We start from the raw sequence: 13,378 nt of genomic DNA on the forward strand, positions 1-13,378 counted from the left end.
GATCGCGTGAGTCAGAATTGACTCGATGGCAACAGGTTTTTTTTTTTTTTTGTCTGGGTGGTACAAATGATTAAGACGCTCAACCGCTAACCCAAAGGTAGAAAGTTCAAGTTCACCCAGAGGAACCTCAGACAAAAGGCCTGGTGATCTACTTCCCAAAACTCAGCCACTGAACACCCCATGGCACACAGTTCTACCTGACACACATGGAGGCGCCACGAGGCAGAGCTGAATCTACAGTAGTCGGTTAGTTTTTAGTTAATAATAATGTATCGGTCAATGCTGATTGTGACAAACGTACCATATGTAAAACTACTGTTACTGTATAACTATCTCTGTAACTGTTTTTGTAAACTTAAAAGTATTCTACGTAAAGTTTTTGTGGGTTTTTTTAAGTATCATGTTTGGACGTGTAAAACACAGTCCTGTAAGAGGCAGGACTCTCCTGGACGCTAAGGAGCCCCAGGAGCCTGAGCCAGCTGGTTTGGGGTGGGGTGGGGGGGACAGCGGCTGCCGACCCTGCCAGCCAGAGGGCACACGCTGCCTTTCTGATGAGGGGCATGGTGTCAGCTAAGAGGGTGGGCAAAGCCAGCAGCCCAGCTGCGCTGGTAGCAAATCTGGGCTTTCTATCCCTCCTACCCTGCCCCTCTTCCCTCCAAGGACAGACAGATGCAGACAGACCCACAGCCAAACCAAACCAAACCAAATCCATTGCCATCGAGTCGATTCCGACTCATAGCGACCCTATAAGACAGAGTAGAACTGCCCTGTAGGGTTTCCAAGGAACGCCTGGTGGATTCGAATTCCTGAAGTTTTGGTTAGCAGACGTAGCCCTTAACCACTACGCCACCAGGGTTTCCGACCCATAGCCAGTGGAATGTAAATCTGCATTCCTGGGCCATGGCAGTGATCTGGTTTGCTTTCTTGTTGCAACCAAAACGACCAGATGCCCCCACCCCGACAGCTGCCCAGTTCCCCCAGCCTCCGGGTGGGAGAGGGAGGGGAAAGGGGGATCCTTTTCGGCATTTATGCCCTCAAGTTAGGTCAGACCCTAGGAGAGGAGGTGGAGAGGGGATGTCAAGACTCACTATCAGCAGTCTGCCACGTTTGTGGTTTATGATGAAAAGTTATTCAGCTGCTGTGTGCCTTTTTATATGAATTATCCCGTGAGGTCCCTCAGACAGCTACTGTAAAAAGGAAAAAATATATAAGAATACTTCAGAGAAATTTCTCAGAATCCCACACAGATTTCAGGAAATTTAAAAAAAAAAAAAAAAAAGTATCAATCATTTAGTAGAAAAATCGCTGAGAAGGGAAACTGTCCAAAGTAAATGTATGTTGCTTCAACAAGAATTAGACGAAAAGAATGTCAGGAAGTCATAAATATAAATAGCTTACAACACAAACCGCTTATTGAATGAATTGCCAAATTCTCACATGACCCCAACACGGGGATCACAAAAAAAAACCCAAACCCGTTGCTGTCAAGTCAATTCCAACTCATAGCGACTCTATTGGACAGAGTAGGGGTGCCCCATAGGGTTTCCAAGGAGCACCTAATGGATTCGAACTGCCTACCTTTTGGTTAGCAGCCGAAGTCCTAACCGCTACAGCACCAGGGTTTCCAACATGGGGTATCTCAACATAAAAAGATACAATTCTGTGACACTTTAAACTCTTGGTCATCATTTTTGCATGCAACCGCTCTGCTAAGAAGTGCCCAGCAATGATGGACTCAGACCAACCCAGCCTCCGGTGGTAACTGCCACTCACCACACTGTGTGACCCCGGGCCAATAAATAGGAAGTAATAACCCTGGACCTCACAGAGCTGTGGGCAGGGTGACAGGCCATGTACAGCCAATATCTTGTGTCTAGCACACAGCTGAGCCCAAAAAAAAAGGAAAAAAAGGCTACCGTGATTCTATAACCTTCTCCAATATCTTCTCTCCTTTCACTTCCTCCCTTCCTAGGAATTCGAGATGGCCCAAGATGGAATCCCTGCACGGTTCTCATCAGTTATTGCTTTTAACTGCCATTCAGTCCATTCCAACTCACGGCGACCCTATGCATAACAGATCGAAACATTTCCCGGTCCTGCACCATCTTCGTGATTGCTGGCATGTTTCAGTCTATCACTGTGGCTACTGTATCAATCCATCTCATGGAGGGTTCCCCGCGTTGTCATTTACTACAGACACCACACGGAAAAAGCATCATCAAATAAAAAAAGGTGTACAATAACACATATTAGACAAGAGTTCATGAATTATAAAAATTCCCATACATGTATTATTTTGGAAACCCTGGTGGCATAGTGGTTAAGAGCTACAGCTGCTAACCAAAGGGTCAGCAGTTCGAATCCGCCAGGTGCTCCTTGGAAACTCTACGGGGCAGTTCTACTCTGTCCTATAGGGTCATTATGAGTCAGAATCGACTCGACGGCACTGGGTTTGGTTTTTGGTGTATTATTTTACTGTATTCACAGCCATGGAGAACGTGAAGAATTTTTAAAATAGCGAAAAACAAAAAGCTTTTAGTCTTCAAGTAACCCTAGTTGAAAATGCTGAGTTCTACAAAACAACTTGTGCAAAACACATTTATCTGCTCTCTTAAAAATAAGTATTTGCTACACAGAGTTTCAAATTATATAAAAGTATAAAGTGGGGAAAAAAAAAACCAAACTTAGCCACATTCCATAACAAAGGAGAACCATTTCCTATTTTGATACACTTCCAATTCTTTTCTGTCTCTATTGCATATGCAGTTTTACACTGAACCATGAGATTATTTGCCCCATTATAAGCTCCTCATAAACAGCAGCACACACTGCTGCAGAATATTCCATGATCTGAATAATTTCACCAAATTCTAAATCTGCTTCCACTCAGCAACTATGAAAATACTAGCAGCAACAGCCTTTAACCTTGAGGTTAACATTTTTGTTTTTTAACATATGCTCACAAAGATTTAAAATAGGATCCACCCATATACTAAGTCAATTCACAAGGGTATTTTCTGTATAACTGGGATTTCTCTGAGTACACACACAAACATCCTTTTCATTTTTAAAAACTAATAATATGAAAAAGATGCTAAGAAATGCCGAACTGAAAGGGTAAGACAGGACACAATACTGGGGAAGCCAGCACAACTCGTCCCAGGCAAGGTCACGGAAGCTCCACAGATACATCCAAACTCCCCGAGGGACCAAACTACTAGGCAGAGGGCTGGCGGGGCCATGGTCTCGGGGACATCTAGCTCAACTGGCGTAACAGTTTATAAAGAAAATGTTCTACATTCTATTTTGGTGAGTAGCGTCTGGGGTCTGAAAAGCTTATGAAGAGCCATTTAAGACATGATACTTCACTGGTCTCACCCCAGCGGAAGCAAGGAAGAATGAAGAAAACCAAAGACACAAGGAAAAGATTAGTCCAAAAGACTAATGGATTACAACTACCACAGCCTCCACCAGACTGAGTCTAGCACAACCAGATGGTGCCCGGCTACCACCACTGACTGCTCTGACAGGGATCACAATAGGGGGTCCTAGATAGAGCTGGAGAAAAATGTAGAACAAAATTCTAACTCACAAAAAAAAAAAGACCAGACTTACTGGTCTGACAGAGACTGGAGAAACCCTGAGAGTATGGCTCCCAGGCACCCTTATGGCTCAGTACTGAAGTCATTCCTGAGGTTCACCGTTCAGCCAAAGATCAGACAGGCCCATAAAACAAAACGAGACTAAAGGGGCACACCAGCCCAGGGGCAAGGACAAGAAGGCAAGATGGGATGGCAAAGCTGGTAATGGGGAACCCAAGGTCAAGAAGGGGAGAGTGTTGACATGTTGTGGGGTTGGAAACCAATGTCACAAAACAATATGTGTATTGTTTAATGAGAAACTAGTTTCCTCTCTAAACCTTCATCTCAAGTACAACTGAAAAAAAACCTAAGTAGAAATAAAATGGAAAAGTAAGTCAAGCATCTGATACAAAGTCAGGATTTAGAGATGAGGCAAGCACCATTGCTTCATGTCCTAAGAGAGCTGCCAAGTCTCCTTCACAGGCAGGGGAAAGAGGGGTGTCTGCTCTCGACACTGGCTGTCCTCAACCATTTTCTAAAATCTAGCTTTGTAAATATATACATATACATGTATGTATAAATATACATGTGTATGTGTGTGTGCACATGAGAGTGGCACCAACTGTTAGGCCTTGATTACTAGCTGAAAGGTTGGTAGCTGGTTCGAACCCACCCAGAGGCACCTCTGAAGACACGCCTGGCGATCTGCTTCCAGAAGGTCACAGCCTTGAGAACCCTATGGAGTAGTTCTACTCTGCACACGTGGGGTCGCCATGAGTCAGAATCAACTGGACAACTAACAACCACAACAATATGTGTGTGCGTGTGTTCCACCAGCAAACAGCCTACAACCTTACAATGGAACACTAAAAAAAAACACCCAGTGCCACTGAGTTGATTCCAACTCATAGCGATCCTGTAGGACAGAGTAGAACTGCCCAACAGAGTTTCTGAGAAGCGCCTGGCGGACTTGAACTGCTGACCCTTTGGTTAGCAGCCATAGCACTTAACCACTACGCCACCAGGGAATGGGACACTACTCAGCAATAAATAGGAATGAGCGATTGGTACATTTGATAATATGGGCGAATCCCCAAATAATTACTCTGAGTTGCAGAAGCCAGAGAAAAAAAAGTACCTTTTGTATGACTCCATTTATATAAAATCCCAGAAAATGCAAACTAAACTACACTGACAGAAAGCAGGTCAGTAGTGGGGTCGGGGGCACAGGCAGAAGTGGCCACTCACTCAAGGAAACTTTGGGGGTGATGGCAATTGTTTATCATCTGGACTGCGGTATATACAAACGCCAAAATTTCCACTCAACGGTTCATTTGCATCCGGTCCTCTGTCAACTTCCTTAAAGGATTCTTTTTTTTGGGGGGGGGGGCGGGGAGACAGGGGGGCAATTCCTCTTGATGGACTTTAAAAGTTCTAGAGGTCTGGCTCCGAGCAGCTCCGAAGAGCCAAAGGCCATCTGAGTTTCAGGTGTGGTTTTCACAGACTCACTAACCCCGCGTGGCCCTCTCCATCACCTGTCTTCTGGAGGGTCAGGGCGGGCACACCTGTTCTCACCTTACTACTACCAGGATAACCCACGTGGTTTCTTTACAGCCAGGCTGCTGACCTGGTGTCTTAGTCATCCAGTGCTGCTATCACAGAAAAACCGCCAGTGAGTGGCTTCAACAAACAGAAACTTACTCTCTCCCGGTCTAGTAGGCTAGAAGTCCGAATTCAGGGCATCGGCTCCAAGGGGAGGCTTTCTCTGCTGGCTCTGGGGGAATGTCCTTGTCACCGATCGTTCTCTGGACCAGGGGCTTCTCTGCATAGGAACCCCAGGTCCAAAGGACGCACTCTGCTCCTGGTGCTGCTTTCTTGGTGGGATGAGGCCCCCGACTCTGCACCTGCTTCCCTTTCCTTTCATCTTTTGTAATATAGGCCACATCTCAGAGAAACTCCCTTTACATTGGATCAGGGATGTGACCTCAGCAAGGATGTTACATCCCACCTCAATCCTTTTTAACATAATCTAATCTTGCCTCATTAACCACAAACAGAAATTAGGGTTTACAACACATAGGAAAATTATATCAGTCACAAAACGGAGGACAACCACACGATACTGGGCCAGTGGAGCCCATGTCCCCTCCCCATTCCACCCTCCCACTAAGGGAACTGACAACACCTACCACGTCCACTCCGACTCGGCCCCGACACAGAATGCCAGCGGCAGGAGTCAGGCGTGCCACTTAGGAGGGGACAGAGGTCATTCGTGTCCTGTGTCACCTGATAGCGCTCAATGCTATGTTAACACCAAGCCTCACCGGGTGAAATTTCAGCCCAGAATATGAACTCCATGGCTCTTATAATAATTCCTCCAGCTCTCTTGTTTGGGTTCTCGTTGCTTTTCATGGAAGAATACAAGCTGCCTCTTAGTGGATGATTTCCCTCACAAGTAAGTAAACTCTGTGAAGCTGGTTCTGGAGAAAAGTGGCAACCCACTGGACCACCATATACAAGTGTTTTCCAAATAAACAGGGGCATTAAGGGGAGGGTTGTTTCTGGCAGCTCAGTGGTTAAGCGCTTGGCTGCTAACCGAAAGGTAAGTGGTTTAAACCCACCAGCTGCTCTGAGGAAAAAAGATGTGGCAATCTGCTTCTGGAAAGACTGCAGCCCTGGAACCCTATGGGGCAGTTCTACTCTGTCCTGTAAGGTTGCTATGAGTAGGAACTGACCCAACAGCAGTGAGTTTGGAGTTATTTTTATTTTACTTGTTTAGCTCATGTCACCAGAGGGCCTAAGCTTGCACTAGACTTGATGTGGACAATCTGAGAAGAAACAGATTATCTGCTGAGTTGCTTGCTATCTAGATTGGTGGTGATGTTGTTAACTGCCTCGAGTTAGACTTCTGTGATCCATCGGGTTATCACCGCTTGACTTCCAGGCCTTTATTCCTAGTCCATCTTAGTCTGGATGCTCCGCTGAAGCCTTCTCAGCACCATTGCAACATGCAAGCCTCCACCGACAGATGAGTGGTGGCTGTATACGTGATGCCTTGGCTGGGAATCGAACCCAGGTCTCCAGCATGGAGGGCGAGAATTCTACCACCGAGCCACCACTGCCCCCGCAGACATGGTAAAACTCGTGCCTATGGAAACAGCACTTTTCTTCTACCTTCATTCACATTCCACAGTCAGGAGGGCAGGACGGGACATGTGCACACCACAGACCTTATCATAAGAAAAATTACTCAGAGTCAACACCTCCAGAAGTTCCTCTCCATCTCACTGTCAGTTTAACGAAGCTGGGGATTTTCCTCCATACTACAGGAATTTAGAGTGACTTCCTGAGGTCAGACAGAGACAACATGAAACACATTTTTCAAATATTTGGTTTATTTGATTTTTATAACAGTCCTGTGATATATGAAAAAATCATTCCTACTTCACCCATTGCCATCGAGTCATTTGCGACTCATAGCCACCCTGTACAACAGAGTAGAAGGGCCCCAGAGGGTTTCCAAGGCTGTAGTCTTTACAGGAGGAGCCCTGGTGGCGTAATGGTTAAGCACTCAGCTACTAACAGAAAGGTGGACCGTTTAAACTCATCAGATGCCCCAACAGAGAAAAATGTTGTGTGTGTCAGGGTTGTATCCTTTCACCATATTTATTCAATCTGTATGCTGAGCAATTAATCTGAGAGGCTGGACGATATGAAGAATGGGGCATCAGGATTAGAGGAAGACTCACTAACAACCTGCGTTATGCAGATGCCACAACCTTGCTTGCTGAAAGTGAAGAGGACTTGAAGCATTTAACGATGAAGATCAATGACTAAAGCCTTCAGTGTGGATTACACCTTGACACACACAAAAAAACAAATATCCTCACAAATGCACCAATAGGCAACATCATGACCAACAGAAAAAATGCTGAAGTCCTCAAGGATTTCACTTTACTTGGATCCACAATCAAAGCCCATGGAAGCAGCAGTCAAGGAATCAAATGACGTAGTGTGTTGGGCAAATCTGCTGCAAAAGACCTCTTTAAAGTGTTCAAAAGCAAAGATGTCACTTTGAAGACTAAGGTGTGCCTGACCCAAGCTGTATTATTTTCAATCGCCTCATATGCATGCAAAAGCTTCACGATGAATAAGGAAGACCAAAGAAGAATTGATGCCTTTGAATTATGGTGTAAACGAAGAATACTGACTATACCATGGGCTGCCAGAAGAATGAACTGTCTTGGAAGACAGAATCTGTCTTGCAAGAGTATATAGCCAGTGCACTCTTTAGAAGAGAGGACGGCAAGACTTCGTCTCACATACTTTGGACATGTTATCAGGAGGGACCAGTCCCTGGAGAAGGACATCATGCTTGGTACAGAAAAGGGTCAGCAAAAAAGAGAAAGACCGTCAACAAGATGGATTGACACAGTGGCTACAACAATGGGCTCAAACACTGCAGTGACTGTGAAGAAGGCAGAGAAACAGGTAGTGTTTCAACTCAATGGCAGCTAACAACAACAACATAAAGAAGGAAGACAGAGAGAAAACAGTAAAGAAGGAAAAGGAAGAAAATAGGAGAGGGGAGCAGAGGAGAGAAGGAGAAAGGAAGGCTGACTGGGGGAAAGGCTGGCGTGGGAGTAGGCAGAGGAATCAGGACAGGGCAGAGAGGGAGAGAGGAGGACAGGAGAAGCTCCAAAGCTGCACAGACAAGGCCTGAACTGTTCTCGGTCATTTCCAGCTACGATGTATCCAACACCATCTATGTGTCAGGCGATATATCTGCTCCCATTGTTAACTGCCATCAAGCTGATTCCGATGGATGACGACCCCAATATGTGAGACACTGTATTTGGCTCCACAATTCCCCAAACAATCCTGCAATGTTGGGTTTTTGGGGTCCTGGTGATGCAGTGGTTAAGAGCTATGGCTGCTAACCAAAATGCCGGTAGTTCAAATCCACCAGCCGCCCCTTGGAAACCCTATGGGGCAGTTCTATCCTGTCTCGCAGGGTCACTATGAATCAAAATTAACTCAACAGCAATGGATTTTTGTTTGTTTACAGATTAGGAAACTGAGGCAGACAAGGGTTTCATATTTCACCTGTGGTCCCACATCAAAGTAGCAAGGAGCTGAGAGAAAGACATGTGGACCGCTGTTTTACCCTATCGCGCACACTGCCTTGGGTCTGGCCATAGCCTTTCAGGGCTTCAGGGGGTGGCCTGAGCCTGCCCACCTCAGTCCACTGATCTGCTAGTCTTTCTCCTCCGGCCTCCCTCCCTGACTCCTAACCATCACAGAGCAGTCTGCAGTGGGCCCAGAAGTACCTCAGGTCTGCTGCCTGGAGCTCCCAGGAAGACGAGGGGGCGTGGGTCAGCCTCCAGGCCACTCTTCAACTGCTCTCATTCCTCTGCTCCCTGACTACAAGGGGTGGGGGGCCCAGCTGGAACACCTTTGTGTTGGAGCCCCGGTGGCACAGTTGTTAAGAGCTCCCCTGCTAATCAGAAGGTTGGCAGTTTGAATCCACCAGCTGCTCCTTGGAAACCCTATGGGGCAGTTCTGCTCTGTCCTAGAGGGTCGCTGTGAGTCGGAATCGATGGCAACAGGGATGTATGTATGTGTTTACTCCCCACACTGAAGCCCAGTCAGGGCCCCAGGATTCTCAGACCATGAGAAAGAGAGGAGGGGACTAAGAGAGACTGAGCTTGATTCCCAGTTGGTATTTACCCCATATACATCCATACTCACATAAACACAACCCGCACTTCTTCCCATGGACCTCTGGCCCTGGAAACCACCACAAAGTCCAGGTCCTTTAGCACTGGGGGGTCAAATTCCTGACTCCCAGTTGTGAAATGACAACATTAGGTCACCCTATTTACAGTAAGCACTGGCACTGAATGTTTTCCACCAGTGAGCTGTTTTCAGAGTTAACACAATAAAGCCTACTTTACGCAAAGGTTGGGGAAGGAAAAAAAACCTCCCTGTAAAATAAATTCAAATCAATTAGGATTAAGGGAGGGTGACCTTGACCTCCAAGAGCAGCCACCTTCCTATGGAGCCACTTGTTTCTTCACGGTGTGGGGGAAGCTTCTGGGGGGCCCAATGCAAAGCTAAAATGTGAGCCCTCCCGCAGAAATCACACACTAGGTGCAGTCACACACACTAGGTGCAGTCGCACACACTAGGTGCAGTCACACATACTAGGTTTAGTCCGTTGCACCTCTTCCGAGGCCCCCTTCTTCCCTCACCTGGAGTCCTCGCTCAGCTGGGCTGTCCCGAGGAAAATCACGGAAGCTGTTGGCGTCTGTCTTTTCGAAGGCCCGTTCACCACTGAACACTGCTGGGATGCGTGTTTGGCTCACCCCCAGCGGTCTTCAGACCACAGTCACACTCTGGCCTCTCCCCAGACCCCTGCTCTTCCTGATGGCTGGCATCCCAACTCCTCAAAAACAGGTTAAAAGAGCTGCGCTGGCAGTGTGCAGGCAAATCCCAGGAAGCAGGTAAGAAGCACCCCTCCTGTGTGCCAAGCGGGTTCCCATTCTGTGTGCCAAGTGGGTTCCCATCGGTGCCTTCACACACATGCTGCCATAACAGTTTCCTTCCTGCTTGGCTGCGGCTTCTGTCTTCTTTGCTGAGTTCTCCTCATCTCCTTGCCACCTTCCTCACCCACCGTCCTCCTCCCTGTCCCCATCCATCCCTGGGTCACCTTCTCTAATCCAGTTCCTGCTGGCAGCAAACCCACAACCACTAAATGGAACCCTCTAGCCTCGTCCTCCCTTCTGGTCGCCAGAGCCCTCTAGCCTCGTCCTCCGTCCTGGTCGCCGGAGCCCTTGAGCCTCGTCCTCCGTCCTGGTCACCGGAGCCCTCTAGCCTCGTCCTCCCTCCTGGTCGCCAGAGCCCTCTAGCCTCGTCGCCTGCTGAGAGAGGGCATCTCCGGCTCCCTGCAGGACATCCGGAGCGCTGGTGGCGCAGCGGTTAAGCCCTTGGATGCCAACCAAAAGGTCAGCAGTTCAAATCCACCAGCCACTCCTTGGAAACCCTATGGCGCATTTCTACTGTGTCCTGTAGGCTCACTACGAGTCAGAATCGACCCGACAGCAACGACCTTACAGAGCATCTAAGGAGCCCTGGTGGCGCAACAATTAAGCACTCAGGCTACTAACAGAAAAGTTGGCAGTTCAAACCCACCCAGCAACTCTGCAGGAGAAAACCTTGTCCACCTGCTTCTATAAAGACTGTAGCCAAGACAACTCTACGAGGCAGTTCTACTCTGTCACATGGGGTTGCTGTGAGTCAAAATCAGCTCGATGGCACCTAACACAACATCAACTGAGAGCATCTTCAGTTACAAAAAGGAAAACGCAAAATGGATCTCGGAGGTGGAAGAGTCCACAAGCTGTAATTCATGTACTGGGTTTAACACAATCCAAGTCCGCTACCCCAGTGGGACGGGGGGCTGTGTGGGTAGAAAGCGCCATGAAGCTGTGGGAGAAGAGGCTGAGCTGAAGGACAGGAGTGCTGGGAGCCGCAGCGGAGGAAACACATGCGCCGAAAACAGAAGGAGAGAGAGGAGGCTCCCCAAGAGACTGCGAGAAAAGACAGATAAAGAGGGACCAGGGATCGACTCGTGGGTAAAGAGAGGTGGGGAAAGAGGTATGTGAGCACAACGCAGACAGGTGTTTCTGACGACAAAGGTTCGTGCGCTGACTGCTCTGACGGGGATCACAACGGAGGGGTCTGGACAGAGCTGGAGAAAAATGGAGAACAAAACTCTACCTCACAAAAAAAGACCAGACTTACCAGTCTGACAGAGACTGGAGAAACCCCCAGAGAATGGCCCCCGGATGCCCTTTTAGCTCAGTAATGAAGTCACTCCTGAGGTTCACCCTTCAGCCAAAGATTAGACACGCTCATAAAACCAAATGAGACTAAAGAGCACACCAGCCCAGGGGCAGGGACAAGAAGGCAGGAGGGTACAGGAAAGCTGGTAAGGTCGAGAAAGGGAGAGTGTTTACATGTTGTGGGGTTGGTAACCAATGTCAGAAAGCAATATACATACTAACTGTTTAATAAGAAGCTAGTTTGTTCTGTAAACCTTCATCTAAAGTATACCTACTTAAAAAAAAAAAAAAGAAAAAAGGCTTTTGGATCTCCTACAAAATATTGGATTAATGTAGGCTTACATTTTGGTTGATGAGAGTTTTTTTTTTTTTTTTTCACCAACTGATTCCGGATTACAGATTTGTGGAGTTTTCTTTTCATGCTATGCCTGTTAATTTCACAATTTTCAATACAGGGCCAGAAGAAATCCTAGCAATGGAACAGAGGAACCACAAAAGAAAATCTCTGTGACTCTGACATAGGGAAATAGTTCTCAAATATGAAATAAAAAGCATTATTCAAAAAAGGAAATACTGATAACTTGACCTTCATCTAAATAATGAATTATTCATATATTCTATATATGAGCCCTTTGTTATATATGTTGCAAATATTTTCTTCTCTGTGGATTATCTTTTCATTTATCCAACGATGTCTTTCAATAAAAATAAGTTCTCCATTTTGGGGAAAAAAAAGATAGAAGTTTATGAACAACGTCCAAAGCAAAACAGTCTGGATAATTTCAAAGACAGGGACAGACTCTTGTATATCAGCAAGAAATATAAATTCATTAGAGAAGCTTTTAGCCAAAGATAAGAGACAGTGTTTCCTGCACTGTTTTGTCATCTCCAAGAGCAACTTTCAAGTGACACAGAATGCCACACAGTGTCCTCATGGACTCTCGAGCCTGCAGGCTCTGCTCTTCAGAATGCCAACATTAAAACGTTGATTACCTGCTGGGAACAGCACAGGATTCAAAGCGTGCATCATTTGCCACGAGACAGCCTGGACTTGTTTGAGCTCTGGTTTCCTCATTTATAAGCAGATATGATAACACCTAACTAGTAGGTTGTTCGTGAGGCAGCAGTGGCTCAGTGGTAGAATTCTCGCCTTCCACGTAGGAGACCTGGGTTCGATTCCCGACCAATGCGCCTCAGGTGCAGGCACCACCTGTCAGTGGAAGCTGTGTGTTGCTGTGATGCCAAACTGGTTTCAGAGGAGCTTCCACACTCAGACTAGAAAGAAAGGCCTGGCAACTACTTCTTAAAATCAGCTAATGAAAACCCTGTGGATTACAAAGGTCCAACCCACAACCAGTCATGGGGATGGTGCAGGACGGGGCAGCTTTTCATCCCACCGTGCATGGGGTCCCATAAGTCAGGGGCTGACTCAATGGCAGCAAATGACAACAAAGTCGTTCTAGGTTAAAACGAGAATGTATAAATAAAACGGAACCTTAAAACGCCCACCTATTTAAAGAGTCGTTTGTTACTTGTGCTTACTGTGACAAGGCCCGATTTCGGGTTGTCTTTTTGGAGGTGCACGCTGTCCCTGTATTGGGGTCCACACTGTCAGGAGAAAGAGCTGTTACAGTGACCATCTTCTGCACAATCCCGGACTATTCCGTTGGTGCAGACAAGCCTCGCAGGGATGCAACACGAGGTCCTGACACCCAGACCCAATTTCCTTCAACTTCCCTGAAAGGAAACAGAGCAGGCCAGTGACATGAGCCTTTCTGCACACATTTCACAGACAGTTCTTAGGTATGTGTGTCACCCCAAGGTGCCCAGGCTGCCTGGCTGGCCGTGGCCGACATGTTACAAGGTCCCCTGGCTTGGGGAAAGGTGTTGTGACCTGATCTAAAACTGATCTGAGTATCGGCGAATCCCAGATGATGTGACCTCAGAGTA

At 47.0% G+C, this 13,378-nt stretch overlaps 1 protein-coding gene and 1 long non-coding RNA gene across 15 annotated transcripts in view; one reads left to right on the top strand and one right to left on the bottom strand.

The window, feature by feature from the left end:
- The window catches only part of LOC126069202 (uncharacterized), a 150,383-nt gene extending 148,145 nt beyond the window's left edge, over positions 1–2,238 (top strand). For both annotated transcript variants that reach the window (XR_007515882.1, XR_007515883.1), the window contains exon 3: positions 1,973–2,238. This is a non-coding gene — a long non-coding RNA (uncharacterized LOC126069202). The remainder of the gene's footprint in view (positions 1–1,972) is intronic.
- SHROOM2 (shroom family member 2) overlaps positions 1–13,378 on the bottom strand; it is a 294,895-nt gene that overhangs the window by 249,325 nt on the left and 32,192 nt on the right. Inside the window, exon 1 of one of the 13 annotated variants that reach the window (XM_049872272.1) lies at positions 9,836–9,940. The exons of the other annotated variants lie outside the window; for them this stretch is intronic. The gene's annotated coding sequence lies outside the window, so the exon portion shown is untranslated. Of the gene's footprint in view, positions 1–9,835; positions 9,941–13,378 lie in introns of those variants that run through there. 13 annotated transcript variants of the gene reach the window in all.

This window comes from Elephas maximus, chromosome X (assembly GCF_024166365.1).
Source record: "Elephas maximus indicus isolate mEleMax1 chromosome X, mEleMax1 primary haplotype, whole genome shotgun sequence".
NCBI lineage: Eukaryota > Metazoa > Chordata > Mammalia > Proboscidea > Elephantidae > Elephas > Elephas maximus.